Here is a 26647-nt window from a genome sequence, read left to right as displayed (position 1 = left end):
TTCTCCAGTCTCCTCGCTAACCTTAACCTCCCATCTCAGAGCAATTTGGAAAAAAGTGCACCTTGCTCTCAGAAAAGCGGCCTTCCGAGAGAAGAAATTTTCTGACAGGCTCCGACGTCCTTGCACTTTTAAAGTGGGAGATAAGGTGTGGTTGTCAACTCGCAACATCAGGCTTCGACAATCCTCGGCTAGGTTGGGACCCAAATTTATTGGACCGTTTCTTATTATTAAGAAGGTCAACCCAGTTGCCTTTCGGCTACGTTTACCAAGATCCCTTAAGATTGGAAATACTTTTCATTGTTCCCTGTTGAAACAATACGTTTCTTCCAGTAAATTTCCTCGGAGGATCTCTCAGGGTAGATCTCCAGTGGATGTACAGGGACAACAGGAATTCTTGGTAGAGAAAGTTCTCGACTCTAAATTGTCCCGAGGTCGGCTTTATTTTTTAGTGCACTGGAAAGGCTATGGTCCGGAGGAAAGGTCTTGGGTCCTGGATAAGGATCTTCATGCCCCTAGGCTCAAGAGGGCATTTTTTCGAGAATTTCCTCAGAAACCTGGCTTTAGGGGTTCCTTGACCCCTCCTCAAGGGGGGGTACTGTTAGGCGCCGGGGTCCGCGATGTCCTCGCGGCCCGGTGCCTAGCAACTAGGGACGCCGTGCGTACGTAGCCGCCGGCTCCCTAGCAACACAGGGACGCCGAGCGGCTGAGCCGCCTGGACCCTGGCAACGGGAACGCCATGGACGGACCGCGTTCCCCGTTGCAGAGTCAGATTTCAACATACACGCTGGTCTTGTGGGCGTGCAGCAGGGCAGCTGCACAGCATTTGGGGCAATTAGACTGGGGGCATCTGATTGGAGGACTCTTTGTTAAATGCTTCTCAGTGCTTCACACAGACGCCGGTAATAGCTTCCTGCATGCTGTTTTGGTTTGCTGAACGTCTGTTCCAGTCCTGCTGTGTCCGGTCATTCCTGTCCTCAGAAGTCCTGTATCTTGGAGTTGTCATCTCATCTCAAGAAGTCGTTTGGTCCCCTGTAGTCCTCATCGATCACCAGAGAATATCGAGTGGTGTTCGTGAGTTGCGGCTCTGCCGTGTGTTGCGGCTCAGCCGCTTTATCTTTATATTCTGTTTCGGAGCATTTGCGGAGGGTTCCGCTTCCACAAGTCCTCTCCGGAACTCGGCGGTGCAGTTAGCTTGTAGCCCCTGGCCTGGTTGTTTAGTCAGAGGGCCCCTTGTTATCACCCTGTCTCGGATTTCCCTTTGTCTCCCATTAAGACCTGAGGGGGCATCGGAGTTGGGCAGACATAATCCGCCCTTCAAACGCGGCTGCCATGGGCTCGAGCAACCATAGTCTCGCAGGGGATTTCTGACAGCACGGGCGAGACAACGGAGTTAGGGCGCAAGGGGCTATTTTCCATTCCCGCACCCTTCCCCAGCATTACGTTCCAGTGCTCCGGTCCTTGCAATAAGATCTCCTCAGACCAGAGTGCTGGAATCATAACAGACTGTGTATGAAAGACCCAAAAGGAAAATACGCAGACCTGAGAGACTCATTGAATCGTGTTAGATGATGTTCTTAATATGACGTTGTTAATTGTTGCATTGAAGCGTATAGGGCTTATCTTTAAAGAAAAGAGGATGTGATGTTAGTGTATTAGAATGCTTAATATTTGTAGACACTCCCTTACTAATATGTGTAAGCCTCAATCTTCAGTGATGGTCCCTAGGACCAGGTGGATGCTGGGAAGTGGGTGGTCCAGTGTGCAGTGTGCCTGGAGTTGGTGATGGAATAAACAGCACAGCAGTGAACTCACATGTCTCTGTGTCCTTCTGACTGGATTTACAAACATATGAACAAAACAGTATCCTCAGCTCTGCCTGTAACTACCGTTACGTCCTTGAAAGATCCGACAGACAAGCTTGTGGAGGGTCGTTTGAAGGCAATCTACACCCTAAATGGTGTGGTGTATAGGCCCACTATTGCAGCAACATGGGCTGCAAAAGCTGTGGAAGCGTGGGCTCAGGAGCATGAGGCAGAGTTGCCTTCCAATGCTTTTGATCAGGCTAGACAATGCCTGTCGTACATTGTTACAGCGTCTCATTACATTAAAGAGGCGGCTTTTGATGCCGGTATTCTGGCGGCCAAGACTTCTACTACGTCCATTTTGGATCACCGAATTCTCTGGTTACGGTCCTGGTCTGTGGACATGGACTCTAAGAAAACCCTGGAGGTACTCCCCTTCAAAGGAGACATTCTTTTCGGAGAAGACCTCAACAAGATAGTGGCTGACATAGTGTCTGCTAAAACAGCATGTCTTCCTAGTACTGCTCCTTCAGTGCCGAAGGCTAAGAGTACTTCCTTTCGCTCCTTTCGTCCTTCAGGGAAAGCAAAAGGTCAGGCGTACCCAAAACAGGTTCACACTTCCAAACCCAATAAGCCCAAACCCAAACGGGCCTGGGCTGCCCGTCAGCCTGCTTCCAAAACTGACATGCCTGCTGCATGACGGGTGGGCTTCCCTCTGGGGGATCCCAGAGTGGGGGGCCAGCTTCTAGGGTTTACCCATGAATGGTTGAAGACCTCTTCCGATGCCTGGGTATGGGAAGTCGTCACTCGAGGTTACGCTGTATCCTTCAAGAATCGTCCCCCTCATCGATTTTGCCTGACAAACGTCCCTTCAGATCAGGTGAAGACAAATACTCTTCATTTGGTGGTACAGTCCCTCCTGGACACAGGAGTGGTAGTACAGGTGCCTCTGGCTCAGAGGGGCAAGGGCTACTATTCACCGTTGCTCCTAGTCCCGAAACCAAATGGGTCTTCCAGGCCCATTCTCAATCCCAAGTCCTTGAACAAATTTGTGAAGGTCTCCAAGTTTTGTTTGGAAACTCTTTGCTCTATTGTTCTGGCCTTGGAGCCTGGGGACTTTATGGTCTCACTAGACATACATTACCTGCATATTCCCATTGCAGTGTCGCATCAGCAGTACCTGAGGTTTGCGGTTGGCAACCTCCATTACCAGTTTCAGGCGTTACCTTTTGGTTTGATCATGGCTCTGCGAGTCTTCACCAAGGTCATGGCGGTAATGACAGCTGTACTCCGCCGTCAAGGGGTCAGGATCCTACCGTACTTGGACAACTTGTTGATCCTGCCAATTTCCCCAGAGATTCTCCTACGTCATCTGGATCTGACTATCCAGTTTCTGCAAGCCCACGGGTGGCTCATCAACTGGAAGAAATCTTTCCTGGTCCCTGCTCAGAGCATTGTGCACCTGGGAGCGTTGTTGGACACTCACAACCAGCGGTTGTTCTTGTCTCAGGAGAAAGTCCTAAAGCTTCAGGACAGGATTTGATGCTTCCTATCTCATCCGCAAGTGTCGATACATTCGGCAATGCAAGTGCTAGGTCTCATGGTGTCGGCTTTCGACATAGTGGAGTATGCTCAATTCCATTCCCACCCTCTCCAGAGGCTGATTCATGCCAAGTGGGACGGCCTGCCTCACCGGATCAGGTCTCAAATGATCTCCTTGTCTCCGGAGGTCTGCCTGTCACTGAGCTGGTGGCTTCAGGACCAACGATTGATCAGGGGTCGTCCCTTCTGGATCTCCAACTGGGTCCTTTCTGACGACGGACGTCAGTCTGAGGGGTTGGGCCACGGTGTTGGAGCAACACTCCCTTCAGGGTCGGTGGACCAAGGAGGAGTCTCTCCTCCCGATAAACATTCTGGAATTGCTGGTGGTGTTCAACTCATTGAACTTGGCCCAGCATTTAATACAGAACAGACCTGTTCAAGTACAGTCGGATATCGCCACCACGGTGGCGTACTACAATCATCAAGGCGGCACTTGAAGCCGCATGGCAATGAGGGAAGTATCACGGATTCTTTAGAGGGCAGAACGCCATCTGCCAGCCATATCGGCAGTGTTCATTCCGGAGGTCCTAATCTGGGAAGCGGACTTTCTCAGTCATCAGGACATACACGCCAGAGAGTGGAGCCTCCATCCAGAAGTGTTTCAACTCCTCGTGGACAAGTGGGGCCTCCAGATGTGTACCTGATGGCGTCTCGACACAATCACAATGTTCCGGTCTTCAGAGCATGGACAAGGGATCCTCAAGCAGCATTCGTGAACACACTGGCAATTCAATGAAACTTTCGGCTGCCATACGTGTTCCCTCCGGTGTCACTCCTACCCAGAGTAATAAGGAAGTTCAAGCAAGAAGGAGGAATCCTACTTCTGATCGCTCCAGCGTGACCCAGACGGCATTGGTTCTCAGACTTTCAGGGTCTCTCGATAAAGCATCTCCTTCTACTTCCGCAGCGCTCAGATCTCCTTGTTCAGGGTCCCTGTGTATATCAGGATTTAGCCCGATTGGCTTTGACGCCGTGGCTCTTGAAGCTTCCGTCTTAAGGGCCAAAGGATTTTCTGAGGCGGTCATTCAAACCATGTTGAAGACCCGGAAACTGGCCTCTGCTCGGATTTATCATAGGGTCTGGAATTCTTACTTTGCTTGGTGCGCATCTAACAATCTTGACGCTTCCAAGTTCAGTACAGCCAAACTTTTGGGCTTTCTACAACAAGGCCTGGACTTGGGCCTTCGTCTGGCCTCCATCAAGGTTCATATTTCTGCCTTGTCGGTTCGGTTTCAGAGAAAAATTGCGACATTACTTGATGTGCATACGTTCACTCAGGGTGTGTTGCGGATTCAACCTCCATATGTCCTGCCGGTGGCTCCTTGGGACTTGTCGGTGATTCTGGAGGCGCTGCAAGGATCTCCGTTTGAGCCTCTTGAATCTGCAGACCTTAAGTGGCTTTCTCTTAAGGTATTGTTTCTGCTGGCTATTGCCTCTGCTAGATGGGTGTCGGATTTGGGTGCCTTGTCTTGTAGGTCACCATATATGATTTTTCACCATGATCGGGCGGTTCTTAAAACACGTCCCGGGTATTTACTAGTGATGAGCGGGTTCGGTTCCTCGGAATCCGAACCCCCCCGAACTTCAGCCTTTTTACACGGGTCCGAGGCAGACTCGGATCTTCCCGCCTTGCTCGGTTAACCCGAGCGCGCCCGAACGTCATCATCCCGCTGTCGGATTCTCGCGAGGCTCGGATTCTATCGCGAGACTCGGATTCTATATAAGGAGCCGCGCGTCGCCGCCATTTTCACACGTGCATTGAGATTGATAGGGAGAGGACGTGGCTGGCGTCCTCTCCGTTTAGAATAGAAATAGATAGAGAGTGAGAGTGAGACACTTGATTTACTGGAGCTTAGGAGTACTCAGAGAGTGCAGAGTTTACTAGTGACTGACCAGTGACCACCAGTGCAGTTTTATTATTATTTAATATAATCCGTTCTCTGCCTGAAAAAAAACGATACACAGTGACACAGTATACCATATCTGTGCTCAGCCTCAGTGTGCTGCATCATCTATGTATATCTGACTGTGCTGAGTGCTCACTGCTCACACAGCTTAATTGTGGGGGAGACTGGGGAGCAGTTATAGCAGGAGTACATTAACAGTGCACACTTTTGCTGCCAGAGTGCCACTGCCAGTGTGACTGACCAGTGACCACTGACCACCAGTATATTGTGATTGTCTGCCTGAAAAAGTTAAACACTCGTCGTGTGGTGTTTTTATTCTATAAACGCATTCTGCTGACAGTGTCCAGCAGGTCCGTCATTATATAATATATACCTGTCCTGCAGTAGTGATATATATATATTTTTTATATCATTATCATCCAGTCTATATTAGCAGCAGACGCAGTACGGTAGTCCACGGCTGTAGCTACCTCTGTGTCGGCAGTCGCTCGTCCATCCATAATTGTATACCACCTACCTGTGGTGTTTTTTTTTTCTTCTATCTTCTTGATACTAGTAGCTTACTTTAGGAGTCTGCAGTGCTGACAGTGTCCAGCAGGTCCGTCATTATATAATATATACCTGTCCGGCTGCAGTAGTGATATATATATATTTTTTATATCATTATCATCCAGTCTATATTAGCAGCAGATGCAGTACGGTAGTCCACGGCTGTAGCTACCTCTGTGTCGGCAGTCGCTCGTCCATCCATAATTGTATACCACCTACCTCTGGTGTTTTTTTTTTTTTTATCTTCTTGATACTAGTAGCTTACTTTAGGAGTCTGCAGTGCTGACAGTGTCCAGCAAGTCCGTCATTATATAATATATACCTGTCCGGCTGCAGTAGTGATATATATATATTTTTTATATCATTATCATCCAGTCTATATTAGCAGCAGACGCAGTACGGTAGTCCACGGCTGTAGCTACCTCTGTGTCGGCAGTCGCTCGTCCATCCATAATTGTATACCACCTACCTGTGGTGTTTTGTTTTTTTTCTATCTTCTTGATACTAGTAGCTTACTTTAGGAGTCTGCAGTGCTGACAGTGTCCAGCAGGTCCGTCATTATATAATATATACCTGTCCGGCTGCAGTAGTGATATATATATATTTTTTATATCATTATCATCCAGTCTATATTAGCAGCAGACGCAGTACGGTAGTCCACGGCAGTAGCTACCTCTGTGTCGGCAGTCGCTCGTCCATCCATAATTGTATACCACCTACCTGTGGTGTTTTTTTTTTTTCTATCTTCTTGATACTAGTAGCTTACTTTAGGAGTCTGCAGTGCTGACAGTGTCCAGCAGGTCCGTCATTATATAATATATACCTGTCCGGCTGCAGTAGTGATATATATATATTTTTTATATCATTATCATCCAGTCTATATTAGCAGCAGACGCAGTACGGTAGTCCACGGCTGTAGCTACCTCTGTGTCGGCAGTCGCTCGTCCATCCATAATTGTATACCACCTACCTGTTGTGTTTTTTTTTCTATCTTCTTGATACTAGTAGCTTACTTTAGGAGTCTGCAGTGCTGACAGTGTCCAGCAGGTCCGTCATTATATAATATATACCTGTCCGGCTGCAGTAGTGATATATATATATTTTTTATATCATTATCATCCAGTCTATATTAGCAGCAGACGCAGTACGGTAGTCCACGGCTGTAGCTACCTCTGTGTCGGCAGTCGCTCGTCCATCCATAAGTATACTAGTATCCATCCATCTCCATTGTTTACCTGAGGTGCCTTTTAGTTGTGCCTATTAAAATATGGAGAACAAAAATGTTGAGGTTCCAAAAATAGGGAAAGATCAAGATCGACTTCCACCTCGTGCTGAAGCTGCTGCCACTAGTCATGGCCGAGACGATGAAATGCCATCAACGTCGTCTGCCAAGGCCGATGCCCAATGTCATAGTACAGAGCATGTAAAATCCAAAACACCAAATATCAGTAAAAAAAGGACTCAAAAATCTAAAATAAAATTGTCGGAGGAGAAGCGTAAACTTGCCAATATGCCATTTACCACACGGAGTGGCAAGGAACGGCTGAGTCCCTGGCCTATGTTCATGGCTAGTGGTTCAGCTTCACATGAGGATGGAAGCACTCAGCCTCTCGCTAGAAAAATGAAAAGACTCAAGCTGGCAAAAGCACAGCAAAGAACTGTGCGTTCTTCGAAATCACAAATCCACAAGGAGAGTCCAATTGTGTCGTTTGCGATGCCTGACCTTCCCAACACTGGACGTGAAGAGCATGCGCCTTCCACCATTTGCACGCCCCCTGCAAGTGCTGGAAGGAGCACCCGCAGTCCAGTTCCTGATAGTCAGATTGAAGATGTCAGTGTTGAAGTACACGAGGATGAGGAGGATATGGGTGTTGCTGGTGCTGGGGAGGAAATTGACCAGGAGGATTCTGATGGTGAGGTGGTTTGTTTAAGTCAGGCACCCGGGGAGACACCTGTTGTCCGTGGGAGGAATAGGGCCATTGACATGCCTGGTGAAAATACCAAAAAAATCAGCTCTTCGGTGTGGAAGTATTTCAACAGAAATGCGGACAACATTTGTCAAGCCGTGTGTTGCCTTTGTCAAGCTGTAATAAGTAGGGGTAAGGACGTTAACCACCTCGGAACATCCTCCCTTATACGTCACCTGCAGCGCATTCATCATAAGTCAGTGACAAGTTCAAAAACTTTGGGCGACAGCGGAAGCAGTCCACTGACCAGTAAATCCCTTCCTCTTGTAACCAAGCTCACGCAAACCACCCCACCAACTCCCTCAGTGTCAATTTCCTCCTTCCCCAGGAATGCCAATAGTCCTGCAGGCCATGTCACTGGCAATTCTGACGAGTCCTCTCCTGCCTGGGATTCCTCCGATGCATCCTTGCGTGTAACGCCTACTGCTGCTGGCGCTGCTGTTGTTGCTGCTGGGAGTCGATGGTCATCCCAGAGGGGAAGTCGTAAGACCACTTTTACTACTTCCACCAAGCAATTGACTGTCCAACAGTCCTTTGCGAGGAAGATGAAATATCACAGCAGTCATCCTGCTGCAAAGCGGATAACTGAGGCCTTGGCATCCTGGGCGGTGAGAAACGTGGTTCCGGTATCCATCATTACTGCAGAGCCAACTAGAGACTTGTTGGAGGTACTGTGTCCCCGGTACCAAATACCATCTAGGTTCCATTTCTCTAGGCAGGCGATACCGAAAATGTACACAGACCTCAGAAAAAGACTCACCAGTGTCCTAAAAAATGCAGTTGTACCCAATGTCCACTTAACCACGGACATGTGGACAAGTGGAACAGGGCAGGCTCAGGACTATATGACTGTGACAGCCCACTGGGTAGATGTATGGACTCCCGCCGCAAGAACAGCAGCGGCGGCACCAGTAGCAGCATCTCGCAAACGCCAACTCTTTCCTAGGCAGGCTACGCTTTGTATCACCGCTTTCCAGAATACGCACACAGCTGAAAACCTCTTACGGCAACTGAGGAAGATCATCGCGGAATGGCTTACCCCAATTGGACTCTCCTGTGGATTTGTGGCATCGGACAACGCCAGCAATATTGTGTGTGCATTAAATCTGGGCAAATTCCAGCACGTCCCATGTTTTGCACATACCTTGAATTTGGTGGTGCAGAATTATTTAAAAAACGAGAGGGGCGTGCAAGAGATGCTGTCGGTGGCCAGAAGAATTGCGGGACACTTTCGGCGTACAGGCACCACGTACAGAAGACTGGAGCACCACCAAAAACGCCTGAACCTGCCCTGCCATCATCTGAAGCAAGAAGTGGTAACGAGGTGGAATTCAACCATCTATATGCTTCAGAGGTTGGAGGAGCAGCAAAAGGCCATTCAAGCCTATACAACTGAGCACGATATAGGAGGTGGAATGCACCTGTCTCAAGCGCAGTGGAGAATGATTTCAACGTTGTGCAAGGTTCTGCAACCTTTTGAACTTGCCACACGTGAAGTCAGTTCAGATACTGCCAGCCTGAGTCAGGTCATTCCCCTCATCAGGCTTTTGCAGAAGAAGCTGGAGACATTGAAGGAGGAGCTAACACAGAGCGATTCCGCTAGGCATGTGGGACTTGTGGATGGAGCCCTTAATTCGCTTAACAAGGATTCACGGGTGGTCAATCTGTTGAAATCAGAGCACTACATTTTGGCCACCGTGCTCGATCCTAGATTTAAAACCTACCTTGGATCTCTCTTTCCGGCAGACACAAGTCTGCTGGGGTTCAAAGAACTGCTGGTGACAAAATTGTCAAGTCAAGCGGAACGCGACCTGTCAACATCTTCTCCTTCACATTCTCCCGCAATTGGGGGTGCGAGGAAAAGGCTCAGAATTCCGAGCCCACCCGCTGGCGGTGATGCAGGGCAGTCTGGAGCGACTGCTGATGCTGACATCTGGTCCGGACTGAAGGACCTGACAACGATTACGGACATGTCGTCTACTGTCACTGCATATGATTCTCTCCCCATTGAAAGAATGGTGGAGGATTATATGAGTGACCGCATCCAAGTAGGCACGTCAGACAGTCCGTACTTATACTGGCAGGAAAAAGAGGCAATTTGGAGGCCCTTGCACAAACTGGCTTTATTCTACCTAAGTTGCCCTCCCACAAGTGTGTACTCCGAAAGAGTGTTTAGTGCCGCCGCTCACCTTGTCAGCAATAGGCGTACGAGGTTACATCCAGAAAATGTGGAGAAGATGATGTTCATTAAAATGAATTATAATCAATTCCTCCGTGGAGACATTCACCAGCAGCAATTGCCTCCACAAAGTACACAGGAAACTGAGATGGTGGATTCCAGTGGGGACGAATTGATAATCTGTGAGGAGGGGGATGTACACGGTGATATATCAGAGGATGATGATGAGGTGGACATCTTGCCTCTGTAGAGCCAGTTTGTGCAAGGAGAGATTAATTGCTTCTTTTTTGGTGGGGGTCCAAACCAACCCGTCATTTCAGTCACAGTCGTGTGGCAGACCCTGTCACTGAAATGATGGGTTGGTTAAAGTGTGCATGTCCTGTTTATACAACATAAGGGTGGGTGGGAGGGCCCAAGGACAATTCCATCTTGCACCTCTTTTTTCTTTCATTTTTCTTTGCGTCATGTGCTGTTTGGGGAGTAGTTTTTTGAAGGGCCATCCTGCGTGACACTGCAGTGCCACTCCTAGATGGGCCAGGTGTTTGTGTCGGTCACTAGGGTCGCTTAGTTTAGTCACACAGCTACCTCATTGCGCCTCTTTTTTTCTTTGCGTCATGTGCTGTTTGGGGGGTGTTTTTTGGAAGGGCCATCCTGCGTGACACTACAGTGCCACTCCTAGATGGGCCAGGTGTTTGTGTCGGCCACTAGGGTCGCTTATCTTAGTCACACAGCTACCTCATTGCGCATCTTTTTTTTCTTCTTTGCGTCATGTGCTGTTTGGGGAGTAGTTTTTTGAAGGGCCATCCTGCGTGACACTGCAGTGCCACTCCTAGATGGGCCAGGTGTTTGTGTCGGCCACTAGGGTCGCTTAGCTTAGTCACACAGCTACCTCATTGCGCCTCTTTTTTTCTTTGCGTCATGTGCTGTTTGGGGGGTGTTTTTTGGAAGGGCCATCCTGCGTGACACTGCAGTGCCACTCCTAGATGGGCCAGGTGTTTGTGTCGGCCACTAGGGTCGCTTAGCTTAATCACACAGCTACCTCATTGCGCCTCTTTTTTTTCTTCTTTGCGTCATGTGCTGTTTGGGGAGTAGTTTTTGGAAGGGCCATCCTGCGTGACACTGCAGTGCCACTCCTAGATGGGCCAGGTGTTTGTGTCGGCCACTTGGGTCGCTTGTCTTAGTCACACAGCTACCTCATTGTGCCTCTTTTTTTCTTTGCGTCATGTGCTGTTTGGGGGGTGTTTTTTGGAAGGGCCATCCTGCGTGACACTGCAGTGCCACTCCTAGATGGGCCAGGTGTTTGTGTCGGCCACTTGGGTCGCTTATCTTAGTCACACAGCTACCTCATTGCGCCTCTTTTTTTCTTTGCGTCATGTGCTGTTTGGGGGGTGTTTTTTGGAAGGGCCATCCTGCGTGACACTACAGTGCCACTCCTAGATGGGCCAGGTGTTTGTGTCGGCCACTAGGGTCGCTTATCTTAGTCACACAGCTACCTCATTGCGCATCTTTTTTTTCTTCTTTGCGTCATGTGCTGTTTGGGGAGTAGTTTTTTGAAGGGCCATCCTGCGTGACACTGCAGTGCCACTCCTAGATGGGCCAGGTGTTTGTGTCGGCCACTAGGGTCGCTTAGCTTAGTCACACAGCTACCTCATTGCGCCTCTTTTTTTCTTTGCGTCATGTGCTGTTTGGGGGGTGTTTTTTGGAAGGGCCATCCTGCGTGACACTGCAGTGCCACTCCTAGATGGGCCAGGTGTTTGTGTCGGCCACTAGGGTCGCTTAGCTTAGTCACACAGCTACCTCATTGCGCCTCTTTTTTTTCTTCTTTGCGTCATGTGCTGTTTGGGGAGTAGTTTTTTGAAGGGCCATCCTGCGTGACACTGCAGTGCCACTCCTAGATGGGCCAGGTGTTTGTGTCGGCCACTAGGGTCGCTTAGTTTAGTCACACAGCTACCTCATTGCGCCTCTTTTTTTCTTTGCGTCATGTGCTGTTTGGGGGGTGTTTTTTGGAAGGGCCATCCTGCGTGACACTGCAGTGCCACTCCTAGATGGGCCAGGTGTTTGTGTCGGCCACTAGGGTCGCTTATCTTAGTCACACAGCTACCTCATTGCGCCTCTTTTTTTCTTTGCGTCATGTGCTGTTTGGGGGGTGTTTTTTGGAAGGGCCATCCTGCGTGACACTGCAGTGCCACTCCTAGATGGGCCAGGTGTTTGTGTCGGCCACTAGGGTCGCTTATCTTAGTCACACAGCTACCTCATTGCGCATCTTTTTTTTCTTCTTTGCGTCATGTGCTGTTTGGGGGGTGTTTTTTGGAAGGGCCATCCTGCGTGACACTGCAGTGCCACTCCTAGATGGGCCAGGTGTTTGTGTCGGCCACTAGGGTCGCTTAGCTTAGTCACACAGCTACCTCATTGCGCCTCTTTTTTTTTCTTCTTTGCGTCATGTGCTGTTTGGGGAGTAGTTTTTTGAAGGGCCATCCTGCGTGACACTGCAGTGCCACTCCTAGATGGGCCAGGTGTTTGTGTCGGCCACTTGGGTCGCTGAGCTTAGTCATCCAGCGACCTCGGTGCAAATTTTAGGACTAAAAATAATATTGTGAGGTGTGAGGTGTTCAGATTCAGAATAGACTGAAAATGAGTGGAAATTATGGTTATTGAGGTTAATAATACTTTGGGATCAAAATGACCCCCAAATTCTATGATTTAAGCTGTTTTTTAGGGTTTTTGAAAAAAACACCCGAATCCAAAACACACCCGAATCCGACAAAAAAAATTCGGTGAGGTTTTGCCAAAACGCGTTCGAACCCAAAACACGGCCGCGGAACCAAACCCAAAACCAAAACACAAAACCCGAAAAATTTCCGGTGCTCATCACTAGTATTTACCTAAGGTGGTGTCTTCTTTCCACCTTAATCAGGAACTTGTGGTTCCGGCCTTTGCCTCTCCTGATTTGTCTTCCAAAGAACAGTCTTTGGATGTGGTACGGGCTCTCCGTATCTATGTGACGAGAACTGCCTCCATCAGGAAGTCAGATGCTCTCTTTGTTCTGTTTGATTTCACAAACGTGGCTAGCCTGCTCACAAGCAGAACCTGGCCAGATGGATTAGAATGGTGATTGCACATGCTTATGTACAGGCTGACCTTCCAGCTCCTGCTACCATCAAGACCCATTCTACTCGGTCGGTTGGACCTTCTTGGGCGGCCCGCCGTGGTGCGACCCTTGAACAATTGTGCAAGGCGGCTACGCGGTCCACAGTGAACACGTTCATAAGGTTCTATGCCTTAGATACTTCCGCCTCCCAGTATGCTTCCTTTGGACGCCGGGTTCTTCTGCCCGCTACGGTTCATCCCCTCCCATAAGGAACTGCTTTAGGACATCCCCAATGTCATTCCTTGTGGAGCCCAGTGTACCCTGCAGCAGAAAACCGAGATTTATGGCAAGAACTTACCATTGTTAAATCTCCGTTGCCGTTGTTAAATCTCTTTCTGCGAGGTACACTGGGCTCTACAAGGCGCCCACCCTGATGCACTTAACTTCTTTGGGTTGGTATGACATTAGCCGTTGACTTTTTTTCCTGTCATGAGAGAGTGGTGTATGTGGCTACTAACGGTTGTCGTCTCTTTTACCTGCTACTGCATTGAGCTGGTTAACAAAACTGAGCTCCTGTGCACAGAGGCAGGGTGATATAGGAGGCGGCGCTATGCATAATGGGAAGAAGGTCAAAGCTTTGAGCCTGTTGGTGCCTCGGATCAAGATCCTACTCTACACCACAATGTCATACCTTGTAGAGCCCAGTGTACCACACAGAAAGAGATTTAATAACGGTAAGTTCTTACCATAAATCTCGTTTTATTCTTGTTTAACTATTCTTTGGTCAAATGACTTGAGTACTTGTCTTGCTGCATGACCCACATTCTCTTGAGATGCAGCTCATGGACAGATGTCCTGACATTTTCCTTTAGAATAGTCTGTTATAATTCAGAATTAATTGTCCCATCAATGATGGCAAGTCGTCCTTTGCCAAATGCAGCAAAGAAGGCCTAAACCATGAGACTACCACCACCACCACCACCACGTTTCACAGAGGGTATGAGGTTTTATGCTGGAATGTAGTGTTCTCCTTTCTCCAAACATAACGCTTCTCATTTACACCAAAAAGCTCTATTTTGGACTCATCTGTCCACAAAACATTTCTCCAACAGCCTTCTGGCTTGTCCAGGTGATCTTTAGCAAATGCAGATGGGCAGCAATGTTTTTTTTGGAGAGCAGTGGCTTTTTCCTTAAAATCCTGCCATGCACACCATTGTTGTTTAGTGTCCTCCTGATTGTGAACTTATGAACATTAACATTAGCTAATGAGAGAAAGGCCTTCAGTTGCTTAGAGGTTACCCAAGGTTCCTTTGTGACCTTTGCAAACTATTAGACACCTACAGTAGCCCATGGCATGATCTTTGTTGGTTGACCACTCCTGGGTAAGGTAAAAATGCTCTGGAATTTCCGTCATTTTCTCTTACGTTCTAGAGGATGCGGGGGTCTACATTAGTACCATGGGGTATAGACGGATCCACTAGGAGCCACTGGCACTTTAAGAGTTTAATAGTGTGGGCTGGCTCCTCCCTCTATGCCCTTCCTATCAGACTCAGTTTAGAAAATGTGCCCGGAGGAGCCAGTCACAGCTTGGGGAGCTCCATAGGAGTTTTTCTAGTTTTTTTTTTATTAGAGTAAGGCACAGGGAGGCTGCTGGCAACAGTATCCCTGCTTCGTGGGACTTAGGGGGGGAGTAGTGTCCAACCCTGAGAGGTTAATGGCCACTATCTCCGCTGACAGGACACTGAGCTCCTGAGGGTGATGATCGTTAACCGCCCGAGGCGACCGCTCACTCCCGCAGCATGCCACCACCCCCTAACAGAGTCAGAAGATTTCAGTGGTGAGCCGGTGTGAAGATGGCGGCAACAGGGTGGTAGCGCAGTACTAACTGCGCTCCAGAGGCTCAGCGGTACACAGTGCAGCGCTATGAGGGGCGCCCTGAGCCAGCGCCTATACCCTACACTGGTTACCAAGGCTGTCAGGGACATCGGTAATGCTGCCAGCACATTTCCTCAGGACAGTATAAAGAAGTGAAGAGCGTGAAGCAGCGCCATGTTCATGGGATGGAGCTTCTCCTCAGAGCGGACCCAGCAGCGTTCAGTGCCATTTTCCTGCCTGCAGATCCAGTACAGAGATGCTGACAGGGAGAGCTGTCCCTCCAAGCAACTCCAGCTATCCTGTGCGGTAGCAGGGGGTTGCAGAATGGGGGTGGCTGTAAAATTACTGTGTAGTCTATTAAGGTACACAGTCAGCACCAGGTAGTTGTATATATCTACCTTTGGAAGCTCTGTGTGTGTGCTGGCTCCATTCTCTGTGTTTCTCTGTGGCATACTTGGGGGGGAAACTGTGTCTGACATTTCCTGTGTGTGTGTGTGGGGGGGGGGGGGTGTTTGTTTCTCACATAGCCATGTCTAGGGACTCTGGCCCTCATTCCGAGATGATCGTAGCTGTGCTAAATCTAGCACAGCTACGATCATTCACACTGACATGCAGGGGGATGCCCAGCACAGGGCTAGTCCACCTAGCATGTCAGTGCGCCCCCCCCCCCCCCCTCCGCAGAAGTGCAAAGGTATCGCACAGCGGCGATGCCTTTGCACTTCGAGAGTAGCTCCCGACCAGCGCAGCTTAAGCGTGCTGGCCGGGAGCTACTCGTCGCTCCCCAGCCCGCAGCGGCTGCGTATGACGTCACGCAGCCGCTGCGGCCTGCCCCCCGCATGGTCCGGCCACGCCTGCATTGGCCGGACCGCGCCCACGAAACGGCGGCCAAATGCCGCCGTTCCGCCCCTTCCCACCCAGCGACCGCCTCTGCCTGTCAATCAGGCAGAGGCGATCACAGCACAGCTACGCCCTTTGGCCGTTTGGCATGCGCTGGTGCACTATGGCGCATGCGCAGTGGGTACCCGTTCGCTCGGCAGCAATAAAAAGCAGCGAGCGAACGGGTCAGAATGACCCCCTCTGTGTCTAATGCTGCAGAGGACATTTCCTCTCAGGAGGAATCCATTCCATGTACACAGGAATGTAATGTTTTGTCTCAGATACCTATTACTGAGTGGTTGACCTCTATTAAGGAAATGATCTCTCAGATCTCTACTAGGGTAGCTCATACTGAGACTGAAACTCAGGTATTAAAGAAGTCTATGGCAGTTTGGACAGGTTCTGTCCCTATTCCTTCAAAATCCCCTAGCATATACCCACAAAAACGTGCACTTTCCCAGATTATGCAAGATGACACGGATACCGACTCTGACACGGTTGACGTGATGGGGATGTGCTGAGGGGGGTGGCATCCCTGGCTAAGGGGGTGCAGCTCATGACTGAGGCTATTAGAGATGTGTTAAACATTTCTGACACACCACCTGAGCAGGTTGAGGAGGCTTACTTCACAGACAATAAGAGAGCCTTGCTAACCTTCCCTGTGTCTAAAGAATTAAATGCTTTATTTGAAAAATTCTGGGAGCACCCAGAGAAAAAAATTTCAGATCCCCAAAAGAGTTTTGGTTGCCTTTCCTTTCCCTGAGGAGGATAAAAAAAATGGGAAAACCCACCCATAGTTGACGCATCTGTTTCCAGAAATAGCACACTTCAGAGACTCCTTACGTTTCTGGGATAGAATAGTAGAGAAATCCTGGAAAACTAGTATTTTGGTGTTTTGCACTACAAAGTTTTGGGATCTACACTAGGAAATAAACTTTTGTTTCTTTAGTTATATAGGCCCTCATTCCGAGTTGTTCGCTCGCAAGCTGCTTTTAGCTGCTTTGCACACGCTAAGCCGCCGCCTACTGGGAGTGATTCTTAGCATAGTAGATTTGCGAACGAAAGATTAGCAGAATTGCGAATAGAAATTTCTTAGCAGTTTCTGAGTAGCTCGAGACTTACTCTGCCACTGCGATCAGTTCAGTCAGTTTCGTTCCTGGTTTGACGTCACAAACACGCCCAGCGTTCACCCAGACACTCCCCCGTTTCTTCAGACACTCCCGCGTTTTTCCCAGAAACGGCAGCGTTTTTTCGCACACACCCATAAAACGGCCAGTTTCCGCCCAGAAACACCCACTTCCTGTCAATCACACTCCGATCACCAGAACGAAGAAAAAACCTTGTAATGCCGTGAGTAAAATACCTAACTGAATAGCAAATTTACTTGGCGCAGTCGCACTGCGGACATTGCGCTTGCGCATTAGCGACTAATCGCTCCGTTGCGAAAAAAATATAACGAGCGATCAACTTGGAATGACCACCAGAGTCCAAGAATGTAGTTATTACTGGGCGTGGGTGTTGCCTGTCATCTCCCCTCTCTGGGCCCAGCTTTGTGGCTAACATGGACGCAGGGAGTACGGTTGCTACAGGGCCCACCTTTCCCTTGCACGTAATCACGCATCACAGTGTGACCACTGATGCCCAAGCTCCACGGCTCTGCGGCACAGCTTAAAGATACAAAGGTGGTAAACCAGACTACCCAGGATCTCCTCCCTACTCCCCCCTCCCCCCCACACCCAATGACACTGCAGCCATGCTGGGATGGACTGAGGGCGTAATGTAATGTGATGCGGCCAAATGTGACAAGAGTACACGTGCAGTCCACTGCTTTTTTAGCCCCATACAAGATGATCTCCATGCTGGGGGAAATAGGAGGGGGGTGACATTGACAATTCGAGAACAGGGGGATCACAAAATTGAAAATTCAGGATGGCGGGGGAGGGGGGCTAGGAGGAAGGGCAGTAGCTTGCTGTGATGCCTGGTATCTTTTAGTGACACCCCTGCTTCTCACATTCCCTCCTTCGCTCTTTAACATTCTCAAACACATAGACAAATTGCATATTATTTTGTCAATGCCCATTTTCTTGGTCTTCTACTTTACCTGAAGGGCCCTAGATTGGGAATCTACACCAGTTTGGCATGTGTGATTGCGATCCTCAGCATCATTTGTTGTAGATTCTAAAGCAGTGATGCGAGAGGCATGGCAACCTATGCGGGCCAGGGACGCTTCTAAACACATCTTTAATTCTCAAAATGTTTATCCATGAGAGGCAGCATTAAATCTGACATCTCCCACCTAGGCTGAGGAGGTAGAGGATTTGTGAGAAAAGGATTTCTATGTGCTTACCTTGGCGGAGGAGCTAGAGGATCTGTGAGAGGAGGATTTCTGTGTGCTCGCCCTAGAGGAGGAGGTAATTTGTGAGAGGAGGATTTGTGTTCCCGCCTTGGCGGAGAAAGTAGAGGATTTGTGAGAGGAGAATTTCTGGTAGAGGAGGTAATTTCATGTAAGAGGAATATTTCTGTGTGCTCACCTTGGCAGAGGTGGTAGAATATTTGAGAAAGGAGGATTTGTATGCAAACCTTGGCAGAGGAGGTAGAGGATTTATGAGAGGAGGAATTCCGTGTTCCCTCCTTGGCCAAAGAGGTAGAGGATTTGTGAGATGAGGATTTCTGTGTGTCCACCTTAGTGGAGGAGAGGATTTGTGACAAGAGGAATTCTGTGTGCCCGCCTTGGCGGAGTAGAGGATTTGTGACAGGAGGAATTCTGTGTGCCCGCCTTGGCGGAGTAGAGGATTTGTGACAGGAGGATTTCAGTGTGCCCATTTTGGCAGAGGAGGTAGAGGGTTTGTGACAGGAGGATTTCTGTGCCTGCCTTAGCGGCAGAGAGGATTTATGAGAAGAGGATCTCTGTGTGCCCGCATTGGCAGAGAAGATAGAGGATTTATGAGAAGAGGATCTCTGTGTGCCCGCATTGGCAGAGAAGATAGAGGATTTATGAGAAGAGGATCTCTGTGTGCCCGCATTGGCAGAGAAGATAGAGGATTTATGAGAAGAGGATCTCTGTGTGCCCGCATTGGCAGAGAAGATAGAGGATTTATGAGAAGAGGATCTCTGTGTGCCCGCATTGGCAGAGAAGATAGAGGATTTATGAGAAGAGGATCTCTGTGTGCCCGCATTGGCAGAGAAGATAGAGGATTTATGAGAAGAGGATCTCTGTGTGCCCGCATTGGCAGAGAAGATAGAGGATTTATGAGAAGAGGATCTCTGTGTGCCCGCATTGGCAGAGAAGATAGAGGATTTATGAGAAGAGGATCTCTGTGTGCCCGCATTGGCAGAGAAGATAGAGGATTTATGAGAAGAGGATCTCTGTGTGCCCGCATTGGCAGAGAAGATAGAGGATTTATGAGTAGAGGATCTCTGTGTGCCCGCATTGGCAGAGAAGATAGAGGATTTATGAGAAGAGGATCTCTGTGTGCCCGCATTGGCAGAGAAGATAGAGGATTTATGAGAAGAGGATCTCTGTGTGCCTGCTTTGGTGGAAGTAGAGGATTTGGGCAGCATGGATTTGTTTGCCTTATCAAGAAATGTAGGGACTTGAAATAATATATATATATATATATATATATATATATATATAGTCACCCGAAGAAATGGGAGAGAGTATAGGCAATGAAAAAAATTACATGAGTTTAAACCCAAGTATTGGGCCCCAGTTAGCACTGGCAATTGCATATGGAAATGGGAAACACAAATACTGCAATCAGCCAGGTACACAATTACATGTAGTCAGCTAAACAAGAAAATGACAGAATAAAACACTAGGTGGCAGACTATAGCAACAGATGCAAATCAGAGAGCAGTGACCTATACAACTGTAACATCAAACGTATATATATAGGTGCAGATGCGGCTGTGATAATATCGCTCCAATACGCAATGCAATAATTGAATACATTGCAGGGATGTATCAATTATCACATACAGGAACATAGATAGCGAGAAATCTCTTTTCCTGAGAATCCATTCCACAGACTTCTTAGGGTACTTTTCAAATAAAATACCCAAAGTATGTGCTGCGACACCGCCATCACTGCCAGCTTACAGCAGACATCAGATGTCCAGGGTCACAGTGCAGGTATCCGGCGACAACCAGAGCCGGATTAAGCCTTTGGGGGGCCCAGGGCACTTAAAATAGGGGGCCCCTGCAAGTGTGTGTGTGTGGGGGGGAATCATGTATTCCTAGGGGAGTGGTGGTGGAGGAGGGGGGGCAACTCCCAGGGGGGGGGGGTGAATCAATAACTATTGGGGGTGAGGGAGGAATAATATACCGTTAAATTTTGCTGGAGGAGAGGGGAGGTTAAAATAATAATAATAAAAAAAATACATTGGCCGCAGGGTGGGGTAGTTTTTTTTTGTTTAGTGCTTTTTAACGGGGGGGGGGGGGGGGGGGGGGGGGGGACGACTTTTTGTGCTTCTTAGGGATATGGGGTAACTATTATAAAGGTTTAAGTCCCTGCCCATTGAGATTTGACCCAGTATGCAGTCTGCACTGCCACTGCTGCGGACTATAACAGTAAACTCATTACTGTGTGGGGTAGGCGCTCACCTCCGGACTATCTTGCTTGACAGCCCTCCTTATCAGTGCAGCAGAGAGGTCTGTTCGGTCTCCTGTCCAGTCCGCTGATCCGGGTCCCTCTCTCCTCGGTGACGCTGGGAAGAGGCATGGTCCCTGCAAGCCAGGCAGCTGCTATTGCTGTAGCTACTGCTGTGAGTAAGCCTTCTTGCAGCGTGACTGTGTATGCTGTGCAGGTAGTAGGGTCAGATGGATCTAAGCAGCTCTGTCCGGGGGGCCCCTTCAAAGAGGAGGGGCCGGGGTACTAACCCCCTGTGACCCCCCCTTAATTCGGCTCTGGCGACAACATGATTGGAGCTGCAGAGGAGAGCACCGGGTGCTCACAGGCCTGGATGATCGGCCTGTCGTCTTATTAGACACATACGGTATGGCTGATCACAGGAGCCGGCTCCCGACTCTGCTCTGCATGTCAGAGTGGAGTTTGGAGCCAGGAACCGGAGGGGACTGCGGATAATGCTGTCTGAAGATAGCGTTATTATCATAGGGCTGCCTAGTGTATTTTTTCACATTTTTTTTAGTAAATTCAGCCAGATCGTGTTTCCCATCACAAGTATGGGAAATGCGATCTGAATACTAAAAAACACTGCTCCAAAAGCCCTTTAGTACATTCCAGTGAAACTAAAATAATATGAAAAGGGTGTGACATTGCCCTTTTCCACATTATTTTAGTTAAAGTAATATTAATAAATATGCCCAATAGTTTGATAAGTATAAACAATAATAAAGAGAGCACTAAGTAGATATCCAGAAATTACAAAAGGCACTTATGAGAACCCAGCAGCAGAGGCAGAGGTCAAAGACATCCTGTATACTGTTATGGAGACCTCAGTGAGTGGGGAGCTATGGTCTTATATAATAAAAGGCTAACTCTGCTCCTCATCTCTATGGGGGGGAATTCAAGTGTTTCGCACACCAGCTGACACTAGATGGCACCTCGAGGAAGTGTTGCTCCGCTCGGGTGCACACAGCCGCCGGCACTGACATTACTGTAATGTTCCGTCATTTTGGCGGTCTGGTAACTAGTGTTATTCGACAATAAGATTAGGTCTGGCAATGACGGAGATGGCCTCTGCCTAATGCTGCACTCCTGACGCATCAGCTAATCCATCCCCACCAGCCCTCCTGTGTGTCCCTAGACATGGAACTCCACCATCGCCAGCTTTACCCGAGTGCATGGAGAGGTTTCTCCCCTCTCATATGCCCAGAAAGCAGCAGTGCCAGCACCTGGAGAGAGTATGGTGCGATTCCAAGATGGCAATGGCACCCGCACTGCTGGAGGTAAAGGCTGTTGCTTTGCCCGCGCTGACCTCCACAGCATCTTTCCCTCTAACAGCCATGGCTTCACCCAGTGCTGTAACTAGACATTTTAGTGCTGTGTACAAGAAACGGCATCGGCGTGCCCCCCCTTATTTAAAATAGGGCAAGTGCACGCCTGAGGCGTGTGCCAAAAATATAGGTGCGTGGCTTCATGGGGAAGGGGTGTGGCCACAAAATAATACCAATTCATATTACGGTGCACAGTAGCCTCCATTATTCAAATTACGCCACACAGTAGCGCCACTACACCAGGTAGAGCTTATTTTACACATTACAGCAGGCAGAGTCCCCTTTTACACATTACAGCATATGCGTTGTTGTTACGAGGGAGGCCAATCCCGGGATCGGGATTGGCGGGATCCCGGGATTTGGGCCCAAAAATGCCGGGATTTGAATCCCGGGATTGGAGCATCCAATCCCGGGATTCACGGGATTACACTGCGCATGTGCGGGAGGGAGTATGTGTAAGTAATATTACTTACACTTAGGCGGGCGGCAGCCATAGACGAATGCTGAATGCGGCGGCACTTCAAATGTGGCGCCAGCCGCCAGCCAATCAGAGCTGGGGGACCGGCAGCCAATCAGGGAAGCTGCCGCGGCAGCCAATCAGGAGCGACTGCTGCGGCCGCTTCCATGATTGGCTGCTGGTCCGCCAGCTCTGGTTGGCTGGCAGCCGGCGCTTCATTTGAAATGCCGCCGCGTTCAGTGTGTCCATGGCTGGCGCCCACCTAATAGTAAGTGGTACTTACACCCACCCTCCCTCCTGCGCCGCTACCAACCCTCCCCGCTACCTACTGTACATCCTCCCGCCCAGCTACCTACACCCTCCCGCCCAGCTACCTACTCCCTCCGCACCGCTACCTACACCCTCCCGCCCAGCTACCTACACCCTCCTGCACTGCTACCTACACCCTCCCTCCCTTCCCCGCCGCTACCTACACCCTCCCGCACCGCTACCTACCCTCCAGCGCTGCTCCCTACACCCTTCTTCACTGATCCCTACTGCAATCCCGGGATCCCGGGAATCCCGGGATTAATCGTTTTTCAATCCCGAATCCCGGGATTGAAAAAAACGGCCCGGGATTGGCCTCCCTAGTTGTTACATAGTTGTTGAGGTTGGAAAATGACACATGTCCATCGAGTTCAACCTGTATTATAAACTTTTATATTAATTAAATGCTATATGCTTGGATATTTCTTTCTGCTAGGAATTTAATCCATTTTTAAACTTATTGATTGAATCCACCATTACTACCTTCTCTGGCAGAGAATTCCAAATCATTACTGCTCTTACTGTGAAGAACCCTTTTCTCCATTGTGTATGAAATGTTTTTTCTTCTGACCTCAGGAAGTGTCCTAGGCCCTCATTCCGAGTTGTTCGCTCGCTAGCTGCTTTTAGCAGCCATGCAAACGCTAAGCTGCCGCCCTCTGGGAGTGTATCTTAGCTTAGCAGACGTGCGAACGAAAGGATCACAGCGCTGCTACAAAAAAAGATTGTGCAGTTTCTGAGTAGCTCGAGACCTACTCCTAGCTTGTGATCACTGCAGACTATTTAGTTCCTGTTTTGACATCACGAACACGCCCTGTGTTCACCCAGCCACGCCTACGTTTCCACAGCCACTCCTGCGTTTTTATCTAACACGCCCGCGTTTTTACAAACACTCCCTGAAAACAGTCAGTTACTACCCAGAAACACCCACTTCCTGTCAATCACTCTGCGGCCAGCAGTGCGACTGAAAAGCGTCGCTAGAGTTTGTGTAAAACTGCATCAGCTTTTGTGAAAGTATGTCGCGCGTGCGCGCACTGCCCCATACGCATGCGCAGAAGTGCTGTTTTTTTGCCTGATCGTTGCGCTGCAAACGAATGCAGCTAGCGATCAACTCGCAATGAGGGCCCTTGTATCCTATGTTGCGTTTTTTTGATGAACAGATCGTTTGATAAATCCTTGTATTGTCCCTTTATGTATTTATAAATATTAATAATGTCCCCTCTCAGCCGCCTCTTTTCCAGTGTAAACAAATCTAACCTTTTAAGTCTTTCCTCATAATTCAGTGCCTCTAACCCCTTAACCAGTTTGGTGGCTCGCCTCTGAACCCTTTCAAGTTCCAAGATATCTTTTTTATAGTGAGGTGCTCAGAACTGTACACAATATTCCAGGTTTGGCCGTACCAATGATTTATACAGTGGCAGGATTACACTCTCTCATCCCTTGTCTCCATTCCCCGTTTTACGCATGCTAACACCTTATTTGCTTTTGTTGCTTCATTTTGACATTGCGTACTACTACTAAGTCTATTATTGATGAGCACCCCCAAATCCTTTTCAACTACCGTTATCCCTACATTTTCCCCGTTTAGTTTATATGCTGCCTGATCGTTCTTAGTCCCGAATTGCATAACTTTACATTTGTCTATATTGAACCTCATTCTCTATTTGTCTGCCCAGACCTCAAGTCTAGATAAATCATTCTGTAAAGTCTCAACATCCTTGTCTGAATTAATTATTCTACATAGTTTAGTATCATCTGTGAAAATTGACACTGTGCTTTCTAGGCCCACTCCTAGGTCATCCATGAATATGTTAAACAGCAATAGCCCGAGTACTGAACCCTGCGGTATTCCACTGAGTACTGAAGCCCATTCAGAGAACATCCCATTAATCCCCACTCGCTGTTCCCTGTTGTACACCCAATTACTCACCCAAGTACAAATAGTGTTTCCTACCCCAAGCTTATGTGGGACTTTGTCAAAGGCCTTAGCGAAGTCCAAAAAGATGACATTCACTGCTTTACCTTGATCAATATTATCGCTCACTTTCTCGTAGAAGCTTATTAAGTTAGTTTGACATGACCTGTCCTTCACAAAACCATGCTGATTCCTAGTAATAACCTTGGAGGTATCCAAGTACTCTAGTATGCTATCCTTTAATACAGTATACATTCCAGTATTTTCCCCACTATAGATGTCAAACTTACCGGTCTATAGTTTCCGGGATGAGTTTTAATACCCTTTTTAAATATTGGGACTACCTCTGCTATACGCCAGTCCTTAGGTATCATACCTGATGTAATTGACTCGCTGAAAATCAAATATAGGGGTCTCGATAGTTCTGCGTTAAGTTCCATAAGAACCCTAGGGTGAAGTCCATCCGGCCCAGGAGATTTACTTATCTTAATTTTACTTAGTCTCTCCCGGACTACTTCCTAGTATAGCCAAGTACTTAGCAACAGGTCGTTATTATAGCTTTTGTTGTGTTCTACTCTCGTCAACCTGTCCTCTCTTGTGAATACTGATGACAAGAATTTATTCAATAAATCTGCTTTTTCCCTATCTTCATTAATCAAGACATCCAACACGCCCTTTAATGGCCCAATATTGTGTTCTGTGCAGTGCCAGATACACATATACTCTCAGTGCCTGGTATACATATGCCCCCAGCGCCAGATACACATATGCCCTCAGTGCCAGGTACACATATGCCCCCAGTGCCAGATATGCCCCAGTGCCAGATACAACATATACCCCCACTGCCAGATATGCCCTCAGGGCCAGATATGCCCCCAGTGCCAGATACAACATATACCACCAGTGCCAGATATGCCCCCAGTGCCAGATACACATATGCCCTCAGTGAAAGATACACATATGCCTACAGTGCCAGGTACACATATGTCCCAAGTGCCAGGTACACATATGCCCCCAGTGCCAGATACATATATGCCCCCAGTGCCAGATACACATATGCCCCCAGTGCCAGATACAACATATACCTCCAGTACCAGATTCAACATATACCATCAGTGCCAGATATGCCCCCAGTGCCAGAAACACATATGCCATCAGTGCCAGATACACATATGCCTCCAGTGCCAGATACACATATGCCCCCAGTACCAGGTACACATATGCCCCCAGGGCCAGATACACATATGCCCCCAGGGCCAGATACACATATGCCCTCAGTGCCAGATACACATATGCACCCAGTGCCAGATACACATATGCCCCCAGTGCCAGGTACACATATACCCCCAGCACCAGATACATATATAGCCCCAGTGCCAGATATGCCCCGAGTGCCAGATACACATATGCCCTCAGTGCCAGATACACATATGCCCCCAGTGCCAGATACACATAGGCCCCTAGTGCCAGATATTCCCCCAGTGCCAGATACAACATATATCCCCAGTGCCAGATACAACATATACCACCAGTGCTAGATATGCCCCAGTGCCAGATACACATATGCCCTCTGTGCAAGATACACATATGCCCCCAGTGCCAGGTACACATATGTCCCCAGTGCAGATACAACATATACCCTCAGTGGCAGATATGCCCCCAGTACCAGATATGCAACCAGTGCCAGATACAGCATATACCACCAGTGCCAGATATGCCCCCAGTGTCAGATACACATATGCCCTCAGTGCAAGATACACATATGCCCCCAGTGCCAGGTACACATATGTCCCCAGTGCCAGATACAACATATATACCCCCAGTGGCAGATATGCCCCCAGTACTAGATATGCATCTAGTGCCAGATACAACATATACCACCAGTGCCAGATACACATATTTATTATTATTTATTAACAGTTTCTTATATAGTGCAGCATATTCCATTGCGCTTTACAATTAGAACAACAGTAATAGAACAAAATTGGGTAAAAACAGACAGACATAGAGGTAGGAAGGCCCTGCTCGCAAGCTTACAATCTATAGGGAAATAGGCATAGATACACAAGGATAGATGCAATCTATTGCATAATGGTCCACCAGATTGCTAGGTTCTTAATGGGTTGTATGATGATACCCCGTAATGTTGGCCAAGTGTCAGGAGGGTG

This window comes from Pseudophryne corroboree, chromosome 11 (assembly GCF_028390025.1).
Source record: "Pseudophryne corroboree isolate aPseCor3 chromosome 11, aPseCor3.hap2, whole genome shotgun sequence".
Lineage (NCBI taxonomy): Eukaryota > Metazoa > Chordata > Amphibia > Anura > Myobatrachidae > Pseudophryne > Pseudophryne corroboree.
The sequence above is the reverse complement of the archived record's forward strand: the minus strand, read 5'-3'. Positions refer to the sequence as shown.